This window comes from Hakea prostrata, chromosome 2 (assembly GCF_041222555.1).
Source record: "Hakea prostrata isolate BN-2017 chromosome 2, UWA_Hpros_2, whole genome shotgun sequence".
NCBI lineage: Eukaryota > Viridiplantae > Streptophyta > Magnoliopsida > Proteales > Proteaceae > Hakea > Hakea prostrata.
The window spans coordinates 42271431-42289258 of record NC_142601.1 but is presented as its reverse complement, the minus strand read 5'-3'; the positions used below and the strand labels follow the sequence as shown (position 1 = coordinate 42289258).

The following is a 17828-nucleotide window of genomic DNA, read 5'->3' as shown; positions in this document are numbered from 1 at the left end:
TCGGTTGGCTGCTCCTATGACTAAGTTGTCCAGGAAAGAAGAAAAGTTTGTTTGGTCTGACGCCTGTGAGAAGAATTTCCAAGAGTTGAAGGATAGATTGACAAGTGCCCCGGTTTTGACTATACCTGATAGTTCCGGTGGTATGACAGTTTATACCGATGCGTCAAAGATTGGTTTGGGTTGTGTACTGATGCAACATGGCAAGGTCGTAGCCTATGCTTCTTGGCAATTGAAGGATTATGAGCGGAATTACCCCACTCACGATCTAGAACTTGCCGCCGTTATCTTTGCTTTGAAGATTTGGAGACATTACCTTTACGGTGAGAAGATTGCCATTTTCACGGATCATAAGAGTTTGAAATACTTCTTTACCCAAAAGGAGTTGAACATGAGACAAAGGAGATGGTTGGAACTAGTCTCCGATTATGATTGTGATATTCAAGATCACCCCCGGGAAAGCAAACGTTGTTGCCGATGCTCTTAGTAGGAAGAACCGGGAAGAAGACTTTGGATTTGAATGCTTTGAGTTTACCATTGTGGTCTTCTATTGAGAGTTTTGTTTTGGAAATCGTCCCCGAGAATTCCGATTTTATTCTTTCTCGCCATGACGGCAAGATCTGGTCTTAGAGAAAAGATTGTTGCTCAGCAGAAGTTCCGATCAAGAGTTTTTGATCAAAGTTGAGAAGATTTCTTCGAATCTCGAGTCGGACCCCGACATTGGTATATCCATGGATGGTGCTTTGTTGTTTAGAGGAAGACTGTGTGTGCCTCGCAAATGAAGAAGTTAAGAAAGAAATATTGAAGGAAGCACACTAGTCACTTTTACTATACACCCGGAAGCACCAAGATGTACAAGGACTTGAAGGAACATTTTTGGTGGATTGGTCTAAAGGCGGATGTTGATGATTTTGTTGCCAAGTGTGAGACTTGCCAACATGTGAAAGCCGTTCGACAACCTCCATCTAGATTACTTCAGCCTCTTCCTATTCCTAGTTGGAAGTGGGAGGATATCTCCATGGACTTTGTGACTAGTTTGCCTCGGACAAGTAAAGGCAATGACACCGTGTGGGTGATTGTTGATAGGTTGACCAAATCAGCCCATTTCATTCCTATGAAGATCACTCATACTCGGATAAGCTAGCAAGGCTTTATGTGGATAATGTGGTTCGCCCGCATGGTGTGCCATTGAGTATTGTTTCGGATCGTGATCCCCGGTTCACCTCAAGGTTTTGGAATAGTTTGCGTAAGGCCTTGGGAACCCAATTGAACTTGAGTACAGGTCATCATCCACAGTCGATGGACAATCCGAGCGGACAATTCAGACATTGGAAGACATGCTCGGATCTTGTGTGGTGGATATGGGTGGTAATTGGGATGAACACCTAGCTTTGGTTGAGTTTGCCTATAACAACAGCTTATCAAGCAACAATAGGCATGGCTCCATTCAAGGCTTTGTATGGCAAGACTTGTAGGACACCTTTGTACTGGACTCGAGACAGTGAAAGAAAAGTCTTAGGTCCCGAAATGATTGAAGCTACGAGTGCTATGGTAGATATGATAAGAGAAAGGATTAAGTCTCGCCTACCAAGACAGAAATCTTATGCTGATAAGAGAAGGACCGATTTGGAATTTCAAGTTGGAGAGAAAGTCTTTCTCAAGGTTTCACCAATGAAGGGTGTGATGAGATTCAATGTTAAGGGAAAGCTTAGCCCTCGTTACATTGGACCTTTCGAGATTTTGGAAAAGGTTGGACCCGTTGCGTATCGATTAGCATTACCTCCGCCTCTTGCTGGTGTTCACAATGTGTTTCATATTTCGATGCTCCGAAAATACATAGAGAATCCGGAACACATTTTGCAGCAAGCACCTCAAGGACTTAGTGCTGATTTGACCTATGATGAAGAACCGGCCGAAATCTTGGATAGGAAGGACAAGCAGCATGAATCGCACCATCCCTTTGGTGAAGATTCGGTGGAAGAACCATACCCTTGATGAAGCTTCTTGGGAGAAGGAAGAAGATATGAAGGAGAAGTTTCCTTACCTCTTTGGAAGCACAGGTACGCTTTCAATTTCGAGGACGAAATTTCTTTAAGGGGGGAGAATGTAAAACCCAGCCCTAACCTTGACCCGGAAACCTTGTTATTTGTAGGTCCGATGACCCGGAGTAAAGTAAAAAGTCAGCTTTGGGCCATCCCAGTAGAGGACTTGGTGTCTGGCTTTGAATCCATGAAAGTTGATGATGAAGTTCTATTTATGGAAGCTGAATCTTGATGAAGATCGGATTAGTTGATGGACTTGGAGTGCTCTCTATCTTGGTTTGAAGGCATTTCTACCTATTAGGTAAGTCACTTGACTTGTGTGCAAAACCCCTTTAGGATTGGATTTGATCTGGGCCTTCAATTCCCTCGTTTTGGTCTTGTTGTCGACATTGGTCGACTGATTGGTCGATCGGGGCCAGTCGACCAATCCACTCGACCAATGAGGGGTGTTTTTTTGGAAATTGGTTTTTTTTTTTTTTTTTTAGGTCAATCCCGGGTCCCCTTCGTATTTGCTGCCTCCAAACTCTCTGGAACGAACCAAAGACCTCTCGCAAGTCATCTCCCTTGCATCCTTGGTGTTTTCTTGACGGATCTTCGTCGAAACTCTTCTTTTTGCATCAAAAGGTATGTCTACTCTCTCTTCTTCTCCTCCATCTTTGTTTTTCTTTCCTTTCTGAGTTGAGACAGTAGAAGAGATGCTGCATTCTCTGTTGCAAACATCTCTGAACATGTTCTCATGATCATCCTAAGGATTTGAGGCTAGAACAATGATCTTAACCATGATCATTGCAAGCTTTTGAAGGAATCATGATCAAACCATGATCTAATCTTGTTAAACATCTGATTTGAATTCCGATCTATTTGGATCTTCTATGATTGATCATGTTAGTAGTTAATTACTGTGTTTTCCTTCCATGATCCATAATCTATCAATTTCTAGTTGTTCTCTTCTACCATACTATGTGTTCTTCATGAAGCATGATAGTTACATATATGGTAGGTTTTATTTCCTTATTTAGATTTATGCTTCTAAGCCTTGTTCCTTGAAGATCTATGTATGTTTTCATGATACCATTACCCGAAGCAATGATCCATCCTCCTATTGTTCTTGTCTTTGATTTCTATTTCGAATTCATCAAGATCCATGGTTGATCTAATTATGGTAACTTTTTGTGGATCTTGATATCTTGATTTGATTGGTGTGTTGAGGTCCCCTATATGTTAGAATACTGCTGATGTAGTTTACCCCTTGATTAGTACCCTTTTGAACCACCAAATTCGGATTTCATATCTTAAAACTCGTTTTTTTTAGGCTATCGTCTCGCATTGGTCGATCGATTGGTCGACTAGGCCATCGACCAATCCACTCGACCAATGAGTACAACGAACTCCGGAATTGGTCCGTGTTGGATGTTTTGGTATCTTTTCTCGTTAGGGATCTTTCCTAATATGTTGTATATACTTGTTTAGGACCTTCTTCTCAAGTTTGCCAAGATCTTACTTGATTTCTTAGGATTCCTTTGCGAGTTATAAAGGTAAGGATGGTTATTTCCTTAATTACATAGATAGCATGAATCTAGTTTCTATATTTGAATATCATAGATATGATTCCTAAATTAGATTCTTACAATGATATACTACTGTTGCATAACTTTGATTACAGTAGCATTACTTATTCATATTGAATTGATTCATGTATGATTTACTTACCAATGTTATACAAGTGATTGTAATTATTGATTTCTTTCCATATATGAAGTTACCATATATGTGATGATATGAATTGATGCATGTGTATGCTTAAGTATGGTTTGGAAAGGAGAGGTGTCCTTTTGACACTTCGTCCTTGGACTACTACGGGAATATTATGGGATGTTTCCGGAGATGCCCTCTCGGACACCTTCCTAAACTGTTGGATGACATATCTAGGATTGTCTAGTAGTGTTTGGCTAGGATGTCCTGTTATGTCGACCCTAATCGGAGGGGTATTGAGACCGAACGACCCGTGGTAGCAATGGGGATTCATGGGCGCTCAAGACCGGTAACCAACCCGTGAGAGGACAGGAATCACATTGTGGGGGCCATTTATTGGTAGGGTTGCATATGGTTAGACTTGGGCTCACGGGGCGCTTAAGACCGGTAACCAACCCGTGAGAGGACGTGAGAGCTTCCCGTTTACCATATGTGGATGATCAATAGGGTTGATGAGTCCGTAGTCGTGGACTATGAGGACTCTAGTGTGAAGGATACCGGAAAGGATCGTCAGGGACGAGGAATGGAAGTATCCGGATCCGACTTGATGTAACTAAGTAGAAGACTTGCATTTGGCTAGGTTTTACCCCGACATGCGCCAGCACTTATACCAAATGGTTGTGAGAGAGTGTGTTGACTTAACCCCCGCCAAGGTTTGTCCCGAGGGATGAAGGACCCATTACCAATCGGCTGCTCAAGACCGGTGAAATGACCCGTGAGAGAATCCAAGATATCTTAAATGGTTGAGGATGTGAGTGGACTTTCCTAAAGAAGTACGGTGCTATGACTTAAAGCATGTCCGCCAATAGAGACCAAGCATACATAGAGTTAGATTCATTCATTCATTGCTTGTCTCATATCATATTGCATTTATGATTGTTCGGAATCCCGCCATTTATGTTATTATGGATTTTAATCGCCTTTACCGAGTTTCTTTGAAACTCATTCCTTTATTGTACAATGTTTGTTAGACTATCCCGCAGTACCGAGTACTATGACGGTCCCTATGAAGAAGCGCAAGGCGAAGAGGCATATCTCCAGGAAGGTGATTGCGGTTACCACAATTACTCCGAAGATCCCGCGAGTGGTTATGCTCCGTACGATGCTTAGTCCGACCATTGAGTGGAAGCGTCCTTGTGCCATTTATGAGATTTACACTTATAAGGATGTTGTCTATAAAGTGGAGAACAATTTAGTTACCCAATGTACTTGCTATTGGGATTAGATTTTGTCTAGTTTATTCTTTTAGAGCTACTTTTCCGCTAGTTGTAAAGTGGGATTTTTGCCTCACTTTACTTATCTGTTTGACACTCTGATTATATCTATTATTCTGATTCATTTACGATTCATTCTTTCTTTATTGGATCTATGGTTTATCTTCCGTACTTTTATTATGATTGTTCATGATTATGTTATTGTTTATGTGGGAGGTTGATCACTCGATACCTGATCTTCGGGCTGTGGATCACACTCTCGGGTATGCCAGATAGGGTACCGGCTGGGAGGGCGTGACAGCATGTCAAATGTTTAGAGACTTTCATAGTTAGATCTTAGTAGCATTCATATACTGCATACCATTCATTACATATATGCTTACTTGGACATATGTCGTCATGTATGTGAGATGTGTTATCCTTACTGAGTTCCTCAAAACTCTTTCTTTGTATACTCTTTCTTTGTATGTTACTATATATTGTACAGATGGTGTTCCGAATTAGGAGAGGTTCCATATGATTGGAACAACTCCTATGAAGAGATTGTGGTACCGTTAGTAGAAGATGGAGATGTTTGCCACGGAGCCTCTTGCGAGTGCTTGGAGTGTGCTTACAACACCCATTGATGGCGAGCGGGGACAGATCATCTGATGTTTTTTATTTTGTTTATTATTTTTGCATCCGCTGAACTCAATAACTTTTGAAACTTGTTTATTTTGATTCCTTTCTCGTGATTTATTCTTGAAGTATTTTGGACTCCTGTAATCCTTTTGATTAATTATTTGAACTTGTTCTTGCTCTTGATTTCTATTTCTTGCATTTATTATTATTGATGATAAGACCTTGGATCCTGTGATGGATCGCACCCACGGGTTATCGAGCGGAACCGATACCGGCGGGTGGGGTGTAATAATAATACTTAGAGTTTTTGTAAAATCCAGCCCTAACCTTAACCCGGGAACCCTGTTGTTTGTAGGTCCAAAGACCCGAAGTGAAGAATGAAGGTAGTTATGGGCCATCTCAATGAAAGACATGGTGTTTGACCTAGAACCCATGGGAATTGATGATGGTGTTCCATACTTGGAACTTTGTTAGAGTTGGAGAAGAAACTGCACCTTTATGAAGAAGAGCTTGGTTGATGGACTTAAAGCCTAGTTGGACATGGTTTGAAGGTACCCCTCTATGCTAGGTGAGTTGTTTGTTGAGTTAGGAGAAGCCCCTTTGAAAATATCGAGGTTTGGACCTTGAATTCCCTTACTTGGGCTTGTTGTCAGCCTGGGTCGATTGGCTGGTCGACTGGGTCAATCGACCCACTGCTGATAGGAAGATCTACTGATTACGGTTTTGATGCTCTATTTAATAGGACTTCATGGTTCTTAGCCTCTTTTGTTTCTAAAACCTCTAGAGAACGTGGAGAACCTCTCTCAATCCCCTCTCTTTGGTGCGTAGAAGATCCGTTGCAAATTCTCAAGTTTTTCATCGATTGCTCCTTATTAAGGTTAGTAAACTCTTAATCTTCTACTGGTTTACTCTTGTATTGATTTATTCTCATTGCTGTGATTATGAAGATGGTATTGCATACTTGCAAATACCTCTTCTTCAATCTATGTTGTTGTGAGTGAATCTCCATTCATGCCAATACTTTTATGATCTACATATTTGATTTTAAGAAGATATCATGTGATATCTTCATGAATGTAGGATCATTCTTATTGTTTTGATTTCTCTAGCATGTTAAATCCATTCTCATGATAGTTCTTATCTATGATCTACTGCTAATTTTCATCTAGAGTGAAACCTTATTTTCTCTAGCCTCTCTGTTGAATCCATGGACTATTTTCTATGAAAACCCTATTTTTTATTCATATAGAATTCAATTCTCATGATCATTGTTGGTGTCTAATCTATGCTAGTTAGTCTTAGATTACTATTCCTAATATTCCTTTGAATTTTTGGAGTGTTTTGAATCCCGGAAGATGAGTTTCGGATCAAAATTCTAATTTCTGTTGCGTACTGTTCATTGGGTCAACTGGACCAATCGACCTAGCCAGGCTGCCCAAGGTTACAGCAGCTGGTTTCTTCATCTGATTTGATCCGTTTGACTTTTAATCTTCTAGGGCTTATTCCTAATGACCGAATTATGTTTGTTTAGGGTTTGTTGCTAACCTTGGACCTAATCTCTTATTCCTCCGAAATATTCTTCAAAGTTATTTATGGTAAGGATGGTTGTTCCCATAATAACCTAGATTGCATGATCTTAGTTTATAATTTGGCAATTTCATGAGTTTATTGCTATTCTTACATTTCATTATGATTCTATTACTGTTGTAAGTGATGTAGGTACAGAAGGTCTTATTCATGTAATCCTTTTATTTAATTGATTATGTATATATGATTGTCTTTCTATATATTGGAACATCAGTTGTATGTTATGACTGAATTGGGAATGTGATTGTTTAGGTATGATTTGGGAATGGGGAATGTCCTTTTGACATTTCTGTCCTTGGACATCAGTGGAAGTGGTATTGGACATTTCCTATGATGCCTTTTGACTCTTTCCCAGATTATTGTTTGTCATACCTAGGGCTTGTCTAGCAATGTTTGGCTAGGATGTCTCTATTATATCAGACCTGAATCGGAAGGTATTGAGACCAAGTAACCCGTGGCAGCAATGGGGGTTTGTGGGTGCTCAAGACCGGTAACCAACCCGTGAGAGGACATGAATCACACTGTGCGGGCCATTCATTGGTAGGGTTGTAGTAATAGACTTGGGCTCATGGGCATTCAAGACCCGTAACCAACCCATGAGAGGACATGAGAGCTTCCCGTTTACTACTTGTGGATGACCAATATGGTTGATGAGTCCGTAGTCCAAGTTGGTTGTAGCCATAGGATACGCTTGTCACATCCACCCAGCCGGTACCCTATCTGGCATACCCGAGTGTGTGATCCACAGTCCACAAGATCCAGTAATTAGTGAAATCATCCTCCCACATTCACAACAATATAATCAAGAACAAGACTAAATCAATGTTAATAATATTATTCAAATGAATCATAGATATGTAACGAGATAATCACCAGAGTGCGGAAAAGATATCAATAGATATATAAATCAAAAGTAGAGTGAGGCGGAATCTCACTCCACGAGTAAAGCGGAATGTAGTTCAAAAATCAAATGGGATTACAACCAATTCTAAAGACAAGAAAGAAAGATATAATCTAACTAATCTAGAGTCTTTTCTACTTTATAAAGGATGTCCTCATAAACGTAGACTTCATCGATGATGCTCAGACGCTCCCACTCCACAGTAGGGCTAATCCTGGAAATAAGAGAGACACTCGAGGGATCCTCACAGTAATCTTCGTAATCGCCAACACTTTGCGTATGGTACGCTTCATCATCTTGCGCTTCCTCGTATTGCGCTTCATAGCCATCAAAACCTGTAGAATAGTCTAACAAAAGATATTGTACAAAAGGAGTGAGTTTCAAAAGAAACTCAGCAAGGCAAGTTATTCCATAATAGCATAAATAACATAGTATCACAACAAAGCAATAAGTGATATGATATGAGACAACAATGCATGTATGAGTCTAACTCTATGTATGCTGGTCTCTATAGGCAAACATGCTTTAAGTCATAGCACCATACTTCTTTGGGTAGGTCTCATCTCACAACGTCGGTTGCCAAAGTGTCCTTCATCCATCTTGGACAATCCATGGTTAGGGGTTAGGTCACCTCTCTCCACATCACCGTTTGGTCTAAGTATTGGCGCATGTCAAGGTAAAGCCTAGCCCAATGCAAGTCTTCTACTTAGTTACATCAACTCAGATCCAGATACGTCCATTCCTCGCCCCTGGCGATCCTTTCCAGTATCCTTCACACTAGAGTCAGCGTATCCGACTCTCTCAAATACGGACTCATCAACCCTATAGGTCATCCACATATAGTAAACAGGAAGCTCTCATGTCCTCTCACAAGTTGGTTACCGGTCTTGAACGCCCATGAGCCCAAGTCTATCCATATGCAACTCTACCCACAAATGGTCCCCACAATGTGATTCATGTCCCCTAAGGGATATAACTCACCGGTCTTGAGCACCCATGAATCCCCATTGCTACCACGGGTCGTTCGGTCTCAATACCCTTCCGATTCGGGTCTGATATAACGAGGGTATAACCTAGCCAAACACTGCTAGACAAGTCCTAGGTATGAAAACCAATAATCCGGAAAAGCGTCAAAGGGCAACATTAGAAATATCCCATACTACTCTCAATGAGGTCCAAGGACAGAAATGTCAAAAGGACATTCCCCAATCCCAAATCATACCTAAGCAATCAGAATCATAATTCAGTCATATCATCCACAACAAATATCTCATCATGTGAAAGAGTATAATAAGACAAGATTAAATAAATAAGGAAACATACATGAGAAAGTATTCATACATAATCAAGTACATAAAGCAAATAAAGAAATAAGATTCTAATGTACTTGCAGCATTCATATAATAATAGAAACTAACATAACAGTAGCAAATATAATTAGTTCCCAAATTAGAAACTAAATCTATGCAAATCTATGTTAATATGGTAACAACTTTCCTTACCTTAAATAGATCCGAGAATATTCCGGACGGACAAGAGGATGAATCTAAAGTTAGCAAATAAACCCTAGAATGGCATCACACAATCATTAGGAAGTAGTCCTAAAAGAATAAGCATGAATCGAATCAAATCGGACGAAGAAAATAGATTCTGTTGTTTCGAGTTGATTGGCTGGGTAGCATTCGCCAGTCGACCCAGGCAGTCTACCCAAGAGCAAATCCGAAAGTAAAAATAGAATCTTGATCCGAAACCTATGCTACACAAACCGGAATGCGACGAAACTTGGAGGGATTGTCTAACACAGTAGTCTAAGACTAAAAAGCGTAATTTAGACATCAAACCACCATTAAAACATTACTTCCTAATTTAGAACCATAGTTTCTATTTTGGTAAAAATCATAGTCTTCATTGGAAACATGCTATGAATGAAAGAGATGAACTAGAGATGATTAGATCTCATTCTAATACAAGAACACAATAGATCAGAGGTATGAATAATCATAGAGAAGCATCTATAATGCTAGAATGAATCAAAATAGGAAATATTATCATAGTTTAAGAAGAAATCATAAGAATCATGTCAAGAATGAAAGAGATGATCATAGTACAAGAGAATGAAAAGAGATTGTAAAGATATGACTACAAGGTTCCAGCATCTTCATCATAATCTCAGTTCAGAGATGAGAGTGATCATAGAAAGAATAAATCATTTACATAAAAGATGGATTACTAACCTTTAATTGAAGAACAAGAGAGAGTTTGCAAGATTGCAAGATTAGGTCTTCTTATTCACTCTTGGAGGCTTGGAGATGGTTTCCCTTCGTTCTCTAAGTGTTATGGAGGCTAAGGATACTAAAATCACGAAGTCATGGGGTATATATAGCAAGATTCTCAAAACAGAAGATTCTATTCGAGTTCAGCAACTCTTGGTCGATTGGCTGGGTAGCATTGGCCAGTCAACCCAAGCACTCGACCCAGTGGACAAAGAAGGCCAAAAATAGGGAATTGGGGGTCTTCCACTACTCAGAATCAAACGAAACTTTAAACACATATTCTACAACATACCTAGCATGGAAAAATGGCTTTAAAACATATCCCACCAAGCTCTAAGGTCATCAACTAATCTTCTATTCATCAAGGTGCAGTCTCTTCTCTATATCCAACACTGTCTTCAAGTATGGGGCATCATCTTCAATGTCCATAGGTTCGGAGTCGAACACTATATCTTCCACCAATATGGCCCATAGTTGACTTTCACTTCTACTTCGGGTCTTTGGACCTACAATCAAAGAGTATTCGGGTTAAGGTTAGGGCCGGGTTTCACATTCCCCCCTCCTAAAAAGAAATTTCGTCCTCGAAATTGAAAGTATACCTGAACTTCCAAAAAGATGAGGAAACTTCTCCTTCATGTCTTCTTCCTTCTCCCAAGACGCTTCTTCAGGGGTATGGCTCTTCCACTGAATCTTCACCAAAGGGATAGTTCGATTCCTTAACTGCTTGTCCTTTCTATCCAAGATTTTAACCGGTTCTTCCTTATAAGATAAATCAGCACAAAGTCCTTCAGGTTCTTGTTGTAGTATGTGATCTGGGTTCTCAACATACTTCCGAAGCATTGAAACATGAAATACATTATGAGTCTCAGCGAGTGACGGAGGCAAAGCCAAACAGTAAGCAACTAATCCAATCCTTTCAAGAATCTCATAAGGTCCAATATATCAGGACTAAGCTTTCCTTTAACATTAAACCTCATTACACCCTTCATAGGCGATACCTTTAGAAAAACGTTCTCACCAACATGAAATTCCAAATCTGATCATCTTCTATCAGCATAAGATTTTTGTCTTGACTGAGCAGTCTTAATCCTTTCTCTTATCATGTCTACCATCGTACTTTTAGCTTCAATCATTTCAGGTCCTAATACTTTCCTTTCTCTAGTTTCGGTCCAATACAGAGGTGTCCTACAAGTGTTTCCATACAAAGCTTTAAAAGGAGCCATGCCTATTGTAGACTGATAACTATTGTTATAGGCAAACTCAACCAAAGCTAAATGTTCATCCCAATTACCACTCATATCAAAAACATACAATCCAAGCATATCTTCCAAAATCTGAATTGTCCGCTCAGTCTGTCCATCAGACCGAGGGTGGTGAGCAGTACTCAAATTCAACTGGGTTCCCAAAGCTTTCTGCAAACTATTCCAAAATCTAGAAGTAAATCTAGGGTCACGATCAGACACAATACTCACAGGCACTCCATGAAGATGAACAACATTGTCCACATAAAGCCTAGCTATCACATCCTCCCAGCCGGTACCCTAACTGGCATACCCGAGAGTGTGATCCACAGCCCGAAGATCAGGTATCGAGTAATCAACCTCCCACATAAACAATAACATAATCATGAACAATTATAATCGATGTGCAACAGATAAACCAAAGATCCAAATAAGGAAAGAATGAATCATATATAAATCAGAGTACTAAATATAATCAGAGTGTCTAAATCAAATAAGTAAAGTGAGGTGAAATCCCACTCTACAACCAACGGAAATGTAGTTCCAAAAGAGAAGAAACAGAATAGAATCTAATCCCAATAGCAGGTACAATAGGTAACTAAATTGTTCTCAATCTTATAGACAATATCACTATAAGTATAAATCTCATAAATGGCACAAGGGCGCTTCCACTCTATGGTCGGACTAAGCATCGTACGGAGCATAACCACTCGTGGAATCTTCAGGGTAATTGTCGTAACCGCAATCACTTTCCTAGAGATATGCCTCTTCTCCTTGCGCTTCTTCATACGAGCAGTCATGATACTCAGAACCTGTAGAGTAGTCTAACAAACATTGTACAAAAGGAATGAGTTTCAAAGAAACTCAGTAAAGCAGTTAAATCCATAATAACATAAATGGTAGGATTACAAAACAAACATAAATGCAATATGGTATGAGACGAACAATGAATGTATGAATCTAACTCTATGTATGCTGGTCTCTAATGGCAGACATGCTTTAAGTCATAGCACCGTACTTCTTTAGGAAAGTCTCATTCACTCATCATCAGTTGGTAATGGGTCCTTCATCCCTCAGGATATTCCATGGCTGGGGTATAGGTCACCACTCTCTCACATCACCATTGGTCTAAGTACCGGCGCATGTCAGGGTTAAAGCCTAGCCAAATGAAAGTCTTCTACTCAGTTACATCAAGTCAGATCCAGATACGTCCATTCCTCGCCCCTGGCAATCCTTTCCGGTATCCTTCACACTAGAGTCCTCATAGTCCCTGACTACGGACTCACCAACCCTATTGGTTATCCACATATGGTAAACGGGAAGCTCTCACGTCCTCTCACGGGTTGGTTACCGGTCTTAAGCGCCCGTGAGCCCAAGTCTAACCATATGCAACCCTACCGATAAATGGCCCCCACAATGTGATTCTGTCCTCTCACCGGGTTGGTTACCGGTCTTGAGCGCCCATGAATCCCCATTGCTACCACGGGTTGTTCGGTCTCAATACCCCTTCGATTAGGGTCTGACATAACAGGACATCCTAGCCAAACACTACTAGACAGTCCTAAATATGACATCCAACAGTTTAGGAAGGTGTCCAAAGGGCATCTCCGGAAACATCCCATAATATTCCCCTAGTAGTCCTAGGACAGAAGTGTCAAAAGGACACCTCTCCTTTCCAAACCATACTTAAGCATACACAAGCATCAATTCATAACATCACATATATGGTAACTTCATATATGGAAAGAAATCAATAATTACAATCAACTTGTGTATAACTGGTAAGTAAATCATACATGAGTCAATTTAATATAAACAAGTAATGTTACTGATATCAAGACAAGACCACGGTAGTATAACATTGTAAGAATCTAATTAAAGAAATAAATTAACAAGATTCAAATATAGAAACTAAGATATGCAATTTATGTTGTTAAGGAAGTAACCATCCTTACCTTTTATAACTTGCAAAGGAATCTTAAGAAATCAAGTAAGATCTTGACAAACTTGAGAAGAAGGTCCTAAACAAGTGTATACAATATATTAGGAAAGATCCCTAACAAAAAAGATATCAAAACATCCAAAACAGACCAAATCTGGAGTTGCTTGTACTCATTGGTCGATTGGATTGGTCTACTGTCCCAGTCGACCAATCAGTCGACCAATGGAGACAGTGGCCTACAAAATCAGAGTTTTAAGAATAAAGAACCGAATTTGGTGGTTCAAAAGGGTACTAAACAAGGGGTAAACTACATTGGTAGTATCCTAACATATAGAGGACCTCAAAACACTAATCGAATCAAGTTTTCAAGTTACAAATTAGGAAACAAAAAGTTACCATAATTAGATCAATCATGGTTCTTGAAGAATTCAAGATACAAATCATAAACAAGAACAATAGGAAAATGAATCATTGATTTTGATAAAGATATCATGGAAGGCATACTTAGATCTTCAAGAAAATAGATCTAAGAACATAAATCTAAATAAGGAAACAAAACCTACCATAGATGTATCAGTCATGATTCTTGAAGAAAGCATGGTATGATAGAGGAGAAACAACTAGAGATTGATAGATCACACCTCATGTAAAGAAAACACAGCGATTGACTACTAATATGATCAATAAAACAGTATTTAAGAAGATCAGAATTTGAATCAAAAGATGAACAAAGACAAGATCATGATTTGATCATGATTCCTTCAAAAGCTTGCAATGATCATGGTTAAGATCATCGCATTAGCCATTAATCCTTAGGAAGATCATGAGAGATAAGTTCAGAGATGTTTGCTACGAGAGAATGCAGCATCTCCTCTCTGTCTCAACTCAAAAAGGAAAGAAAACAAGGATGAAGAAGAAGAGAGTGTAAACATACCTTTTTGTGTAAGAACACGAGTTTTGATGAAGATCCGTCAAGATAAACACCAAGGACGCAAGGGAGATGACTTGTAGAGGTCTTTGGTTCGTTCCAAAGAGTTTGGAGGTAGAAAATACGAAGTAGACTCGAGATTGGACTTAAATAGAGCAAGCAAGACCTAATTACCAAAGACAGAACCCATTGGTCGATTGGATTGGTCTACTGGTCCAGTCGACCAATCAGTTCAGCAACTTCTAAACAGGGAATTGAAGGCCCAGATCAAATTCAAACCTAAAGGGGTTTTGCACACATACCAAGTGACTTACCTAATAGGTAGAAATGCCTTCAAACCATGATAGAGAGCACTCCAAGTCCATCAACTAATCCGATCTTCATCAAGATTCAGTTTCCATAAATAGAACCTCATCATCAACACTCATGGATTCAAAGCCAGACACCAAGTCCTCCACTGGGATGGCCCAAAGCTGACTTCTTGCTTTACTTCGGGTCACTGAACCTACAAATAACAAAGTTTCCGGGTCAAGGTTAGGGCTGGGTTTCACACTAGCTAACTTATCCATAGTGTGAGTGATCTTCATAGGAATAAAATGGGCTGATTTGGTCAATCTATCCTTCAATTCTTGAAAATTCTTCTCACATGCGTCAGACCAAACAAACTTCTCTTCTTCCCTAGTTAGCTTAGTCATAGGAACAACCAACTTAGAAAAGTTCTCAATAAATCTCCTATAATAACCAGCCAAACCTAAGAAACTTCGTATTTCTGACATCGTCTTCGGTCTTTCCCACTCAGCAACTGTCTTAACCTTGTCGGGATCAACACGAATACCTTTGGCTGAAACAACATGACCAAGAAATACCACTCTTGGAAGCTAGGAATCACACTTACTAAACTTGGCATACAACTTCTTCTCTCTTAGTCTTTGCAAAGTAATACCAAGATGCTTCCGATGCTCTTCTTCACTCTTTGAGTAAATCAAAATGTCATCAATAAAGACAATAACGAACTTATCTAACACATCATGAAATACTCGATTCATCAAGTCCATAAACACAGCAGGAGACCGAAAGGCATAACTCTAAACTCAAAATGACCATATCTTGTCCTAAAAGCTGTCTTACAAATGTCACTAGCTTTCACCTTCAACTGATGATATCCAGATCTCAAATCAATCTTTGAGAACACTGCTGCACCTCTTAACTGGTTGAAAAGGGTCAATTTGTTCAACTCACGGTAGTCAATGCACATACGCATACTACCATCCTTCTTCTTAACAAACAAAACCGGGGCTCCCCAAGGCAATACACTAGGCTGTATATAACCTTAATCTGAGAGTTCATTCAGCTGGTCTTGTAGTTCTTTTAACTCGGTAGGCGCCATTCTATATGGAGCATTAGATACCGGAGCGGCTCCTGGAATTAATTCAATCGAAAATTCCAACTCTCTATCCGGAGGTAATCCTAATAAATCATCCGGAAAGACATCCTTGAAATCACAAACAACTTCAACTTCTTCAAGCTTCTTCTTCACTTCCTTAACTTCCCTTTCAGCTGTAGCACTATCCACTAGTGCACAAACTTGCATTAAAGCAGACAAAGTCTTCTTACTAATTCTTCCTTTATCACCTTGAAACTCAAAGGCTGAATTACTACTAATCTGAAATTGGATTTTCCTCGAAGAACAAACAATTACAGCCTTATGGGCTGTCAACCAATCAATTCCAAGAATCACATCAAAATCTTTCATGTCAAGAATCACTAAATCGGCTTTCAATTTCTTGTCACAAATCAAAATGGGACAATCTTCTATCACTTTATCTAGTTTCACAACTGATCTAGTAGGAGTACTAATCATTAAACAACTAGACAGATTCTTAGGTAACAAGTCAGTCTTCCTAATGAATGCAGATGAAATGAACGAATGAGATGCACCCGTATCAAACAATACAAATGCAGGAATAGAAGCGATTAACAAAGTACCTTTCACAACTTCATGACTTGCATCTTGTTCAGTACCAGATATACTAAACACTTTTCCAGGCACGGGGCAGATACACTCTTCGCTACAGGAGCATAGGGCTGATTAGGCTTCTTGGGACAAGTACGAGCAAAATGACCGGGCTTCTTACAAAAGAAACAAACCGGCGGTCCAACTGAAGGTACAACTACTGGAGACTTCGGACCCATAGGTCGAGGATTCACACTCACTGGCTTAGCACTTGGAACATTCGCAATTGGTCTGTTCCCACTGAATTGACGCTGCTGTCCAGCTGGTGCAAAACTAGAATTTTGGCTTACACTTCTAGGCTAGAAACTAGGAGTAGGATACGGTGTAGGCCTAATGAATCTTCTTTCCGAACGGTCAACCAAACCATTGTTCCTTGGCTGCCACGTCCTTTGCACACGTGCACTTTCCTTCTCAGTTTCTTCAATCTTCTTCGAAACTTGAACTACCTGAGCGTAGCTCTTAATCGAAATCACAGTCAGATAAGCCTAGATTGCAGGACACAATCCCTTGAAAAACTTTTTTGCCTTGGCACGATCAGGTCTTAAAGAATCAGGGGCAAAGTAAAATAATTCTTCAAACTTTTGTTGATATTCCAATACAGACAAAAGTCCTTGAGTAAGGGCCATGAACTCAACTTCCTTAGCGTCAGTCACTGCTTCAGGGAAATAGTTTTTACAAAATGCATCCTTGAGAATTTCCCAGGTTAATCCACCAACATGCAAGGTTCCAAAATAGGACAAGTGGAGGTCCACCAAGCATCTACTTCTTGCTGAAGCTTCTATTCGGCAAACAAGATCTTCTGTGCTTCAGAACACTGCAAGTGACGGAATGCTTTCTCTAATTCCCTCAGCCACTTGTTAGGAAAGAAAGTGTCCTTAGTAACACCAGTGAAAGAAGGCACGTGCATCTTCAGAAAACTTTCCATCAGACGAGTATGAGGAGTTCCAGCTAACCTTTCCGCATTAGGGACAGCGGTATGAGAAGTTCCATTCACACCAGTACGAGTCTCAGTATGAAGAGTCATGAAACCCGTCATCATCTGGTTGAACTGATTCAACTGCTGCTGCATGATGTTGGCAATATCACGAAAACCGTTCACTTCCGGAGCATTAGGTATACCGGTCGTATTGTCACCATTCACATTAGTGTGCTGACCAGTGCTACCATTAGGAGTATCTCCATGAAGTACTTCTTCCTCATTTCCAGTACTATTAGAACCAATATTGCGATTCCTTAGTACAACCATTCTGCAAAAATCAAAGTAAGTCAAAAACACCGAAATTCCAATATACCATCAATAACCACTTAACCTTAGT

The 17828-nt window shown here is 39.9% G+C and overlaps 1 pseudogene; it reads right to left on the bottom strand.

Moving 5' to 3' along the window:
• Positions 1-17828, bottom strand: part of LOC149024390 (uncharacterized) — an 82343-nt pseudogene that overhangs the window by 13403 nt on the left and 51112 nt on the right.